Source organism: Monodelphis domestica, chromosome 4 (genome assembly GCF_027887165.1).
Source record: "Monodelphis domestica isolate mMonDom1 chromosome 4, mMonDom1.pri, whole genome shotgun sequence".
NCBI lineage: Eukaryota > Metazoa > Chordata > Mammalia > Didelphimorphia > Didelphidae > Monodelphis > Monodelphis domestica.
Window position 1 is genome coordinate 14536554 of NC_077230.1, and position 14763 is coordinate 14551316.

The 14763-nt window shown below is 38.8% G+C and overlaps 1 pseudogene; it reads right to left on the reverse strand.

The window, feature by feature from the left end:
- Positions 1–1049, reverse strand: part of LOC130458943 (nicotinamide riboside kinase 1-like) — a 50575-nt pseudogene extending 49526 nt beyond the window's left edge.
- Between the last annotated feature and the right edge of the window lie 13714 nt (positions 1050–14763).

Below are 14763 nucleotides of genomic sequence, written 5' to 3' on the forward strand. Positions count from 1 at the left end.
AGATGATCGCTAAGGTACAGACTGGGATTAGATACCCCACTATGCTTAGCCCTAAACTTAAATCGTTTGATAACAAAATCATTCACCAGTGCTTAAAACTCAAAGAACTTGGTGGTGCCCCCTAGAGGAGCCTGTTCCACCATCGATAAACCCTGATAAGCCCCACCCTTTCTTGCCAATACAGTCTATGTAGCGCCATAAAAGAGCCAAATTATTCTTCCATTAAAAACGTTAGGTCAAGGTGTAACACATGAAGGGGAAAGAAATGGGCTACATTCTGTACACTAGAGAACAACGAAGCTCTCCTTGAACCTGAGTTCTTGAAGAAGATTGTGGTGGTAGTAAATTAAAATTAGAGAATTCCTTGAAATTGACATTAGGGGGTGCACACAGCACCCGTCACCCTCCTCGAGCTCGCTAATTTAAATAACGAATATACTTGTAGAGACCAAAGAGGAGAAAAAGCCCAACATGGTAAGCCTACTGGAAAGTGCATTTGGAATATAAAAATGTAACTTAATCACAAGCATTTAGCTCACACCTAAGAGATTTCGGTTAACTGAGCATTTTGAGCCAATTAGAGTGCTAACCAAAACCCAAAGATGTATTAAATAAATGCAAACCATTAAAAACATCGATAGAACAGACACCACAGGCACAATTACGTTACAGCAAGGGAAAAACGAAAGACTAATTAATGAAGACTAATGAAAGCCCATTAAAGCAAAAATTAAAACTTGTACCGTTTACACTATGACTTAGCCAGTCAGTCAAGACAAAGAGAAGTGTAACACAACCAGTATTGACTTATAACTGCATCCACAGAACAAGTTACCGCAGGGATAACAGCGCAATCCCATTTAAGAGCCTATATCGAGAATTAGGGTTTACGACCTCCATTTTGGATCAGGACACCTCCCTGGGGCAACCGCTCTTAAAGGTTCGTTTGTTTAACGATTAAAGTCCTACGTCATTGGAGTTCAGACTGGAGAAATCCAGGTCAGTTTCTATTTATAGATTAATTTCTCCCAGTACGGAAGGACAAGAGAAATAAGAACGACTTTACTCAATGTACCTTAGAACTAATTCATGAAATGTATCTTAATTAATTAATTCAGTCTATAGAAAAGAGATGGCAAAGTAGGTAATTGCATAAAACTTAAGCCTTTAGTATCAGAGGTTCAAACTTCCTCTCCTTAAAAAGTGTTCATAATTAACCTGCTACCATATATTGTCCCAATCTTACCGGCCTTAGCTTTTTTTTTAACAGAAATTGAATGAAGAGGATTAGAGGATTTCCAAAGTAAAGGTCCCAATATTATTGGACCTTCCGCCTCCTCCAAACTTTCCCAATAGGGTTAAATTATTGACAAAAGAACCGCTTTACACCATCAATCTCCATATTCATTATTGCACCAATTTTAGCACTATCTCTAGCGCTAATTTTTTAACAGCTCTGGTGATACCTCATACCCTTATTGATCCTCATCTTGGACTCTTATTCATCCTTGCTCTTTCAGGCCTATCAGTTTCCTCAATTCTATGATCAAGCTGAGATTCAAACTCCAAATATGCCCTAATTGGAACAATCTCCTACCAAGTGACATTAGCCATCATCTTACAATAATCCATTATACTCATCGACAGCTCATTCACCCTAAAAAGACTTACTATCACACAAGAAAATACATGACTACTCACAGAGCCCCTTTTTGACCTGACAGAAGGAGAATCAGAACTGGTACCAGGATTCAGCGATAAATAGGCTACAGGTGCCTTCACCATATTCTTCCTTGTAAAATACACCAACATTATCATAATTAATGGTAGAACAACCATTCTCAGGAACATCTATCATCCCTATCCCAGGAACATCCCTATCCAAACACAACTACTTTTATAATCAAATAATTCTATTAACAGTAGCCTTCTTATGAATTAGAGTATTATACCCTCCGTTCAGCTATGAACAACCAATATATTTACTATAAAAGAACTTTCTACCAATCACACTAGCTCTCTGCTTATGATTTATTTCTATCACAATTGCACTATCAAGAATCCCCCTCAGAAATAAGAAATATGTCTGATAAAAGAGTTATCTTGATAGAATAAATAATAGGGATTTAAATCCCCTTATTTCTAGAACAAAAGGAATTGAACCTATAACCACGAACTCAAAATTCTCTGTGTTTCCTTAACATCAAATCTTAGTAAGGTCAGCTACTAAGCTATTGGGTCCACACCCTGAAAACATTGGTTTACCTCCTTCCCATACTAATGTCCCTGTATGTTCTAATAATTATCGCACTCAGCCTCTTCCTAGAAACATCTAGTACACTGACGAACAACCATTGACTGACCTCTTGAAGAGTGCTAGAAATCTATACCCAAACCATTATCCCCATCATAATCTACCCATACCACACAAGAACCACAGAATCTGCAATCAAATAATTCCTAACCCAAGCCACAGCATCAATAATAACATTTGTAATTATTTATGATGTCTGTATAACCAATCAACAAACCTTATTCCAAATATCCAGCTAATGAGCATCATTACTAATAATACTAGCTCTAGGTATAAAATTAGGATTCTCTACATTTCACTTCTGAGTACCAGAAATCACTCAAGGCATTCCCTGATATCAAGCATAATCTTATTTACTAGATAAAAAATTGCCCCAATCACAATCTTTTTTTAAAATATATTTTATTTGATCATTTCCAAGCATTATTCATTAAAGACATAGATCATTGTCTTTTCCTTCCCCCCACCCCCCCAATCACAATCTTATGCCAAATGTCATCATCACTAAATATATCAATACTTTAGCCATCTTACCAACCATCTTAGGGGGTTAAGGAGGTCAAAACCAAACACATTTGGGAAAAATCCTCCCCTACTCATCAGTTGCCCATATAGGATGAATAGCCACTATCATTTCAGTCTACCTCACTTGCAAGACCACCAACACTGAGAATATTAAATGTCAATAACATTTTAATTAATTTAATTAATTAATTAAAATTAATTTAATTAATAAAAGTCTGTTCTCACCCAAGAAAATTTAACCATTCTCTCAGATATTGAAAAAGGAACCTATAAAGAAATAGTTCAAATGCTATACATTCAGCTCTCAAATGCCTCAGAGTCAAAGATAATGGGTCACTTCATTTGAACGGAGCTTTTGAGTAGGCATATTTCATTGCCAAGGTAATAGCTTTTACTTGTGCTTATTGTAATGCTTCCTTTGTTTTGTTTCATTGGTTAAGTGCATCATGTTGGAATTTGCTTTCACAGCTGATTATTTTGTATGTCTTTGGATTTACTTTATGCTTCTATGTGTGTTTTGCTGAGAATTTCCTGGGTTACCTTGACTGATTTTTAATAAATATATTATGTAAAAAATAAAAATCACATTTCGTTTTTGTTGTTTTTACACACCCTCCCCAAAGATACAGAAGAGTGTGTGTGAGAACGTCTGTAAATACACAGGGCCCAAGAAAATCCAGGGGTGTGTTGGAGGCTAAAATGTGCCTGGTGGGAAAGTTTCCAAGCATTGCCCTTAGCAATAAGACACTGACTGGTTACTAGAGACTCCCAAGCACTTAAAGGTTAGATACTTATAATCCCAATTTGATAAAAACCTGACCCTGATTTACTAATCTAAAAAAGGACAATTTATAAATAAAGAGAAATAATTATCTTCAAAAAGAAATTTTGGTATTGAGACAACAAAGCAATTGTAAATAAATGTTATAATTAAAGTGTATTCTGTCTAAGGGTGTTTTGGGGGACTTTAATTTTTTTCTTCATTGAAAAATGTATTGGTATGGTAATAGTTTTACACAATTTTTTCTTTTATATTGCATTGTTATTTTGAGATTGTCTATAGATTAGACTCTTTCAGGATTCATGTTCCTGTGGTAGCTCCCTGGAAATGCTTCCTAGAACAAATATTTTGAATTTGCCACATGTCGGAAGCTAGGTGCGTTTACTCCTTTATCTCCTATAATCCATATTTCTTGCATTTTTGAGAGTTTGTGAGGTTTTCCCCTAAAACAATTGTAATTCTTTTATATATATTATAATCCTGTGTTATATGTTAATGCCACTTTACAACTCTAGTTTTACAGATCATTTGCCAATTCCGCTCCATCCACCCCTTTCCACTGTGTCTTCTGGAATCCCTGCTTTATTTTCTTTCATTTTAGATCTCTTCCGGTAATTTTACTTCCATGATTTGGCCCTTACTGAGTGAGACCTAGTTCCATTCAGATGATAGCACCTTACTGGCCTTCCTTTTCAATAGTGATTGCACCTCTTTTATATCATCCCAATTCAATGGGCCTCAGAAGGAGATGGGATACTCCTTGCTCCCATAGGCACTTCCAGACTCCTTCTACTACCATCACTCAGCAGCCTCTGCTTCTTTGAGGTTCATTCTATCCAAATTTACTATGCACATAGTAGTTATCTACCCTATCCAGGACATTTTCATTGCCCCTTACCTTCCTCATTGAGTCCATAGTCTCCCTCTTTGCTACAGTTCTTACCCTCCTACTAAGAGGAGCATATTGATGTTCCCTCAAATACTCTAACTTTCTGGTTTCTTAATCTACTCTCCTACTTCATTTCAGTTACACAGAGAATGTTCAAATCCTGGATCTTGACTCTAAAATTCCTCTATCTGATCATAATCCATTATTCCACTCTCTCCATCTACTTACTTAGCATACAACCCATTCTTCATCCTCACTATGACCACCAGTCCCTCCATCCTTTAGTACTCTTCTAGAAAAGCTTTGCTCAGGCCAAGCTCTCTTCACTTCCTAATCCTAACTCTTTATTGAACCAGGTCAGTGTTAAACCATCCCTTACTCTCAATCCCTTGTTCCTTTGTCCTATTGCAAATTGAACCTTGCCAAACTCCAACCCTAAATGACTTCCATCTTCCTTCTTCACACCTGCTTATGGACTGTTGAGTGAAAGTGGAGGAAGTCATAGAACTGTACTACCTGGATCTACTAAAAAATCCTGTTATCTCCATTGCATCCTCATATAGCAAAGCAATCCTTAAACACTTTTCTTTTTTTTTTTTAGTTTTCCCTACTTACTTATTTGTTTGTTTGTTTGTTTGTTTTAATTTGTATTTGGTCATTTCCAAACATTATTCATTGGAGACAAAGATCATTTTCTTTTCTTCCCTTCCCCCCTCCCACCACCTCTCCCATAGCCCACGCGCCCCGATTCCACTGGGCTTAAACACTTTTCTAAACCTCCTTTTCTCTGCTCCAGTTTCCCTCAGCATTTCTTCAATCTATCTTCTGAGATGAAAACCCTTTTTATTGAAAAAAATTGAAGCTATTAAAAACAAAGTACTATGCTTTTTCTCTTCTCATATCCCTCAGATTTATCCTGGTTTCTCTTTTTCTTCCCTTTCTTCCTTTGCTTTTTATCTCTTTGTTTGCCTAGGCTGACCTCCAACAAAATATCCTTTCTATAATTTCTCTCACTCTGATTAATATCTCCCTACCTACTAGTGGTTTGCTATCCACTACATGCCTGTGTCTAACTAGATCCTACCATCCTAGATAAGATGATCCGATAATCTCTCCTGCTTCTCAGATAAATTGTTCTGGAAAGGCCATCCGTTTACTATGCCTCTACTTCCTCTCCCTGATCTCTTTTCTGAATTTTCTGCAATCTGGCTTCTGATCTCATCCTTCAACGGAAACTGTTCTTTCCAAAATGGTGGTGTTGTAATTGCAGACTCTTGATCTTGACTTCTCAACTATCGATTACCCTCTCCTCCTGAATCCTCACCCCTTGGTTTTTGTGAAACTCTTTCTCTCTTGCATGTTCTTCCAACCCAATCTCCTTTGCTAAATCTTCATGTTATAGCCATGAACTGGAAGTATCCTCCAGTATTTGCCCTGGGTCTTTTTTTCTTTCTCTACTGTCTCACTCAGTTATCTCATCAGTTCTCTTGGGTTGAAATTTACCTTTATGCATATGATTCCTAGATCCATGAAGCTGTCAGCATACCACAAACTGCCTCTATAGAGGGCCTGCAGACTTTAAATCTCTCTATAAATGTTAGGTAGTACTAGTGCTGGTGCTGCTGCTGCTGCTTGTGCTGGTGGTAGTGGTAGTAGTAGTCGTAGCAATAGTAGTTGCAGTAGCAGTAGTAACAGTGGTAGTTAGTAAGAATTAGAAGTAATATGGGCACCTAGATGATGAATTAATTCGATTAAGTGCAGGACCTAGAATCAGGAAGACTCGTCTTCCTAAGTTTAGAACTGGCCTCAGACACTTAACTTTGTTACCATGGGCACATCATTTAATCCTCTATGCCTCTGTTCCTCTTCTAGAAAAATGAGCTGGAGAGGAAAATGGCAAGCCACTCCAACATCTTTGCCAAGAAAACCCCAAATGAGATCATGAAGAGTCAGACAAGACTGAAAACAACTGAACCAGAACAGCAAATGAGTAGAAATAGTTATAGAAATGGAATGTACCAAGTGCTTCTCAAAGTGAGCACATCCAAAACAGAACTCTTCATCTTTTTTCTGAAATCCACCCGTTGTGTAAATTTTCTTATTATTGTCAAGGGTGTCACGATCCATTTACTCAGATTCACAATCTCATTGTCATCTTAAACTCCTCAGTCTCTTACCTAACACATGCAATCATTTGAAAATCTTGTTATTTCTATTTCCACACCATTTCCCTCTACATCTTCTTTTCTACCCACCACAGCACCATGCTGGTTTATTTAGTCCCTGATCACCCCTCTCAGTGTCCCATAATTTCATATGGTGACTTAAAGTCATAAAACATTATCAAAAGAATGTCATTATTTATATTTAAAATGGGCTTTTATTTGAATAGGGAACTTAGGGCCATTCAATAACTGACCCATTTCCCAAGGACCATTCAGCTGTTCTTTTCTTTGTGTTCAATTCTAGACCATTTATATTCTCTTTGGGCCTTGTGTTATTTTTTTTTATAAAAACCCTCACGTTCCATCTTAGAACCAATACTGTGTATTGGTTCCAAGGCAAAAGAGTGGTAAGACCTAGGCAATGGGGGTCAAGTGACTTGCCCAGGGTCACACAGCTAGGAAGTGTCTGAGGTCATATTTGAACCCAGGACCTCCTGTCTCTGGGCTGGACTCTCAATCCACTGAGCTACCCAGATGCCCCCCAGGCCCTGTGTTCTGATATGACAGCTCTATGTATTATCCAGATGATATTAGAACATCATCTGCATGAGAGGCGGTCACTTTTCATCCTTCTGGTTTTCTTCTGTGACTAGGTAGGCCAGTTGTTTTTTCAGTGATTATGGATGTCATTGCCCTGCAGTGTGTAAGGTCTTGGTGCATTCCAGAATATCTGGAAAGAGGCAGCTATGTGGCTCAGTGACTAGAGCATGCGGCTTGGAGACAGGAGGTCCTGGTTTCAAATTTGGCCTTAGATACTTCCTAGTTATATGACTCTGGCATATCATTTAATCGCCATTGTCTAGCTCTTACTGCTCTTCTGCCTTGGAGTTGATAGTAATGCCTCTAATACAAAAGGGAAGAGTTTTAAAAAAAGAAAAAAAGTATCTGGAGGTCCTTACATCTATAAGGGATAACTCTTTGATTGTAACCATGCTCTAAATATCCTCCTAGAGGGTGGCAGACTCCTTGAGGCGACCATACATTTCCTTCTTTGATGCCTGGTGTAATGTTAGTAATCCAGAGGCTTGTTGATTGTAACAAAGTTCTATTACATCATTAAAGGAATCTTACATGATTTTGATATATGCACGAGAGACATTTGGAGAACAGAGCCTTTAAAGCTTTATTTCACTGTACTGAACTAAATCCTTTTTTATAATAAAAAATAAGTATAGTAGAATATAATCTATGACTTTAGTTAAATGGTGTGACTGTAAAGATTTAGTTTTCCCTGATATCATTATGAAAGTCTGCCTCTAACCTCCACATACCCATTATCAAAGAGCTCCTTGATTTGTGTGTACATTATTTTCCTGAAAATTTTGTAGCAATGGAAACGTAGTTAAATTGAATTATTAGTTATGGAGACTTGCTTGAGGAAAAGAGGTCTGATTGTTAAAAGAGTTTGTTATCTCTACTTGAATACATATTAAGCTTAAGATGGAGGGGTTTGCACAAAGATTTGAACTGATTTCATCAGATTTAAAATTGTATGTCTTTTTAGTGGACAGATTTTTTTTTTAATCAGCCTGGGTTTATTGGAATCTTAGTTAGGCTGGAAAATGTTTCTTGTAAATATGTACATATCAAAATCCTTCTCAAATATTTATTTTAGATCAAAGAGATAAGCCTACTGACATATTTGCAATTGGTTTGGAAGAAATGGTAGAATTACTTGTGGAGACATTGTGAGATTTAAATCTCCATATAGAATTTTATATTTTCTTAAAATTACATCGGTTTAAGAGTGTAGACAGTGTTTAAGAGCATATGAAGTGTCTACAAGAGTGTGGGAAAGAGTATTAAGAGTGTGGAAAGGGTTTATAGGAGAGTGAGAAGGGTTTATAAAGCCTTCCAATATATATAAATAATAAAATCAACATAACGCCTCTACTTCACAGATGTTCTTCTATCCCCAGAGCCTCTGGAACGTAAATCCAGCAACAGGTGAGGGATCATTGTATTTGAAGTGGAAGCCAAAGCAGACCAAAATGTTTTTAATGCCACCCAAAACAACAAGATGGCACAGTATTGGTTTCCATCAAAAAACCATTACTACAACATCATGTTTCTTGATGATAGCTTGATTTATGAGCTTCTCCAGGAGTTTGGAATCCATGGTGAAGTTACCTCATAAGGTAAGTGCAACATTTATTAATTATTAATTAATTTATTAATTAAGCTTTTATTATCAAGAGTGCTTAATGATTCATGACTGAATTCAGCTTTCAGTTTAAACTTTCTTCAGATTAAACAGTTTCCATCTCTTTCAGGATAAACAAAATTACGTAATGCTGGACAAAGAATGTAATAGCTGCTTTTTAGTAGCTAATAGTCTTGTTAAGTTGAGCAACGACATGTGTTATTTCAAGCTAAAAGCAAAGCAGACTGCTAGAGAAACTTAGAGATTTTAAAAACTGAAATTCATCATTAAAATGTAAAATAAAATTGGGAATATACTTTTAAGTGAAAATGATTCCAGAGCTTCAATATGAACTACCAAGAGAGAACTTCTAGTTCGGTGGTTAAGGCATTGTGCTAGATATTGAGGAATAGAAATCCAAAGAATTAAGAGGTCTTTTCTTGGTCATGGCCATTAAAAATAAATCCTTACCTTCCCTCTTATAAGCAATACTGTTCCAAGGCAGAAGAGTGATAAAAGCTAGTAATGGGGGTGAAGTGAATTGCAGAAGGTCACACAGCTAGGAAGAGTCTGAGGATGGATTTGAACCCATAACCTACCCTCAGCCATAATCATAGAAAGTAAATGAATTATTATGAAAGTTTTTTTCTTAAGTATTCAGTTTCAGAAATACTTAGACAATAAGCATTTATTAAGCACCTCCTATGTGCCAGGCACTGTGCTAAGTACTGGGGATACATAGAAAGAATAAATCCCTGCTTGCAAAGAGCTCACTGTAATGGAAGAGCCACCATGCAAACGACTGACTCCAAACAGGATAAATGGGAGGTAGTTAATAGAAGGAAGGCACTAACATTAACAGGGATCAAGAAAGGATTCATATAAAATATGGAATTTTAACTGAGACTGGGGGGAATCGGGGAGGTAGAAATGAGGAGATGTGCATTCTAGTCATGGGGGATAGCCAGTGAAAATGCCTGGAGTCTGGAGATGGAGTATATTATTTGAGGAACAGCAAGGAGGTCAAGGTAGGTTGGGACAAGGGGAATTGGGTAAGGGAGATAGGGTAAAAAGAAGTAAGAAGACCGGAAAGGAAGTTAGGTTGTAAAGATGGTGGGTTGATTGTGTGGGTACTGATGAGTGCATCCTGTGAAACAGTATTGAGAGAAAAGGGGAAGGAGGACCCTGAGGAACAACATCCATCTTTTTTGGGTGTGATGTGGGTGAAGATTCAGCAAAGGACACTAAGAAAAAGGGGTCAAACAGTTGGGAAGGAAAACAGGATGAGGGAGTTACCTAAGAGGATCTCAAGGAAAGGTGTGATCGGCAATGTCGGAGAGCTTTTATTGCCCATTTTCAGCTTTCCCACTGACTTGACCACCTGCCCTTCCTGGTTTCTTCATTTATAAAATGTTCTTTCCCAAACACTCTTCCCTACTTGCTCTCTCCCTGAACGGCCCAAGTAAGGTTCCTAAAGGGTTTCTAAGGCAAAGCCCTAAGGACACCGAAAGTCTATCTATGACACAAATAGGGTGCTGATACCTAAGCTAGGAAGACCAAAAACAGAGAAAGAAAATTATAAATGTCCTCAATGAAAATTGATGAGAAAATTTGAAATAAAATTCTAGCAAAGAGACTATAGCACTATATCACAAGGATTATTCACTATGACCAGGTGGGATTTATAGCAAGAGTGCAAGGCTAGTTCATAATAGGAAAACTATCAGCATAATTGACCGTATCAATAACAGCATAAATCACATGATAATCTCAATAGATGCAGGAAAAGCCTTTGACAAAATACAACACCCATTCTTATTGAAAACACTAGAAAGCACGGGAAAAGAAGGGCCTTTCCTAAAAATAAAAAGTAGTATTTATCAGCAAATATCATCTGAAATGGGGAAAAGTTAGATCCTTTCCCAATATGATCCGAAGTGAAGCAAAGACACCCATTATCACCATGAATATTTAACATTCTACTAGAAATGCTAGCTTTACCAATTAGAGAAGAAAAAGAAGCTGAAGGAATAAAAGTAGCTAATAAGGAAACTAAACCATCACTCTTTACAAGTGAGATAATGGTCATGTTAGAGTTGGAATGAAGATGAAAACATGATTTTCACTTGTTTCTTTGGGTTTGGGTTTTATAAGATTATTCCCTCATAAAATAAATATGGGAACATTTTTTGCATGATAATACATGTATAATCAGAAAAAAGTTAACCTTCAAAAAATTAAAAACTAAAATATTCTCTTCATTATTAACAAGTTCTCCCCTGCCTATAACCTCCCCATCCCAGGTATGTGGTACCCCAATGATCAAACCCCATTCTCTGTTGCCCACTACCTAATTACTTAATCCAATTCCCCTCAGACCATCCCTTCCCCCAACCCTATAGAATGCTAGCTCCAGAGGCAGCAAACTTGCTTTCTTCTTAAATCCTTTCCTTTACCACCACTGCATCCTTGGCCTCACTGAGATCTGGCTCCCCTCTGATGATGCAGGCTCCTTATCCCCACCCTTTTTAGCACTGCCTGAACTTTTAACCATTCCCTGACTCGCTGCTCAAGGTAGGGGAGTTGAAATACTCTTTGTTCCTCTCTCCATCACTCAATAACCTTTCCTATCACACAAGGGATACTGGGAGCTGTTATGTACAAACACACTCCCATTCCTTTCTCAGTGTGTTCAGTACCTGGCTCACAATCTCTCTCCTGCCCTCATACCAAGACACTTCACCACACATGTCAATACTGCCTCGAACACTTCAATCTCTTGCTTTCTCTGATTACCCGCCTAAAAAGCACACAAAGAGATGGTCATGCATGGACCTTGCCGTCACTCACTCACAAACATAATCCCCCGATGTTCGTGAACTCTGAAATTCCCTTATGTGATCACAATCGGTTGTCATTTCACCTCTACTTCAGCCTTCCAAAACCAATCCCATTCTTCATCCACAACGTGACCTCCAATCCCTCAACCTCAGTGCTCTGTACCAGCTTTTCTCTCTCCCTTTATCCACTGTGATGCTTTGGGGAACCAGTTCAACTCTACCTTATCTTCTCAGTGGGTGGACCAGGTATCAATGGAGGGAAGAAACAAACCAATATGGAGGATGGGAGAAACAATGATAGGAGCTATTGGACCATGAGGCTAGAGTGTGCATGTAACCCAGTATCATCATTTCTGTTTCCTATCTACCTACTAGATCCAAAACTCCATGAAGGTTCAGATCTTATCTTTTTTGAACTGGCATCCTGTACAGTGCTTTGGACATAGTGCTTAACAACTATTTGTTAGATAGATAGATTGATGGATATATAACTGGAGCATGTCCCGATCACCTAATATGGAGACACTCTACTTCCGAGAGAAGACATCCTACATTCCTCTTAATTAATTAGCTTCCTTTAATTGGCTTCCTAGTCAGATCAGACTGTGTCTTTCTAACTGCTAGACTAAAACAGCCTTTTTTTTTAAACCCCTAACTTCTGTCTTGAAGTCACTACTGTGTATTGGCTCCAAGGCAGAAGAGTGGTAAGGGCTAGGCAATGGGGGTCAAGTGACTTGCCCAGGGTCACACAGCTGGGAAGTGTCAGAGGCCAGATTTGAACCTAGGACCTCCCATCTCTAGGCCTGGTTCTCAATCCACTGAGCTACCCAGCTGCCCCCATAGACTGAAACAATCTTGCTCTCTTTTCTGCTTGGCATCTAGAAAGGGCAAAAGTCACACATAGTGTGGATACCATGAATCGAACATTCATGAGAAGAAGGTAGGCTTTCCCTCCACTCCCTTTAGACTCTGTGGCCCTGGGAAATGGATCTGGGGTTTCTGTTGGTTCTAGTTCATTTGCCCTTCTCAATTTCAAGTGCAGGAGGTAGAATTCCCCATGGACCCAGAATCAGCCAGCCTTGGGGACCTTAGAGCCGAAATTCCAGGTCGTGGTTGCAGACAGCTTGGGAGGTTGCAGAGTGCCTGGGACTCCAGCCCAAGAGGACTTTAAACTTGGAACCCGAGACTGTACTATAAGAACTAAACGAAGCTCTGAACCCAATCGGCTTCCTCTCTCCGGAGACTAAGGCGATCTTGGGAAGCGAGCAGTGTTCCAGTCTTGAGAAGTATGTTCTTGCTTGATTGCTTAAATACCAATACTTCTTTATTACGGAATCCTGTATCAGTATCGTTATCAAGTTGTCACTGGTCTTCTGAAGTACGTGTTTCTTTTGAAAGCTATTCTGCTCTGTTTTGCATGGTAATACATGGATAACCCAGATCCAATTGCATGCCAGCTCCGGGATGGGGGAATGAAGGGAGGAAGGGAAGCAATTTGGATCATATCACTGTGGGAAACTCATGTGGAAATTTGTTATTACATGTAATTGGTAAAAATAAATAAATACATTACAAAGCTATTCTGCTACGTGGCTGAAAGTGGTCACATTGAACACATTGGTGGGGGCTGCAGTCAATGACAGAGAGCTTAGATACCTCAAACCCCCTTCAGGGAATCCGAGGATCCTGGGGGAGGGAGGGATGTAAAATACCTGGCTTCCAGGCAGGTGGGTCCAGGGGAGTCACTGTGACAAAGGAATACAAGTATATCTAAGGGGCAGAGGAGGATCGGGGCAGAATGGTCACTCCAGTCATTTTATTTGCTTACCTTGGGAATAAAGTCCCACCAGGGAGTAATTTTGCAGTGGATGCCTCATGATAACATGCATTTTTCCCTGTGAGCAGCTGCTGAATACAGGACTAAAAGGCAAGGGTATGAAGAGGAGAGGAGCAATCCCAAGTCATGGTCTTGAATTCTAATTCCCCTCTAGTAAGGAATCCACATTTTAAGGTCTCTTCATTTCTTTCTGCACTACATGTTGACAGACGACTGCCACTTCTCCAGTAGGGGGCAGGATCCACACAGAGCTGGACATCTGCCATTCCCTTCATAAGGCACCACCGTTTCCAGCCCTTTCCGGTTGGTACTGCTACAGAATCTTCATTTCGTCATCACACTAAGGGTCCCCTGCTCATCTACTCGGTGGAGTTTGATGTGGTAAGCAAGCCCAAATGGGTGCATCGGGACAGATTTGTAATCCAGAGTACCTACGTTTCCCCACATATGCATTTTGGAAATGGAGTTTGTTTTTGAATCTTAAAGAAATGGTTCACAAGAAATGAACTATTTCACTTTCAGGAAGTTTATATTAAGCAGAGGGAAACTTAGTACTTCCTTGGAAAAAACATGTATCACAATTATCCATCCTTCCAAGATCTTGTTATTAGAAGGAAAGTGTTTTCCTCACCTGGAATGGGCGGGGGACCCACAAGGAGAATGCATTTAAAAAGCTATTTACTGTTCTTTTTAGAAGTGACAGCCATCCTTCAAATACTCTCTGCTGTGCAGTTTTTTCCATCTATCCTCCACTAACACAACTTCCCCCGGACATCAGTAATTTCCTCCAACATTGACATTTCAATTGCGTTTCAATCAATCCTTTTCCAAAAAGTCACTATAAATTGTGTCAAAATTTCAGAAATATTCACTTGAGAAAAAGCAAGGGCAATGCAGCAAGATCGTCTCCTTGCTAATGGAAGCAGCCCATCAAGGTTTTTCAGAAAGCATCTGTTGATGCTTTCTGATGTTGATCTGTTCTGATGTTGATCTCCCTCCTCTCCGTAGAAAGACAAGGGCATATTGCATATGATGTCGGATAGGGTGGCGGTATGGGTTGGTTTGCTTAACTTTTTCTTTGTCGAAAGGGAGAATCATTGTGGGAGATATATTGAGAGAAAACTGTGAGGTAAAATCAAGAAGCATCAATAAAGCTTTTGTTTTAAAATGAGTGTCCAGTCTGCTTTTTTTTTTTTGATCTCTTAAAGT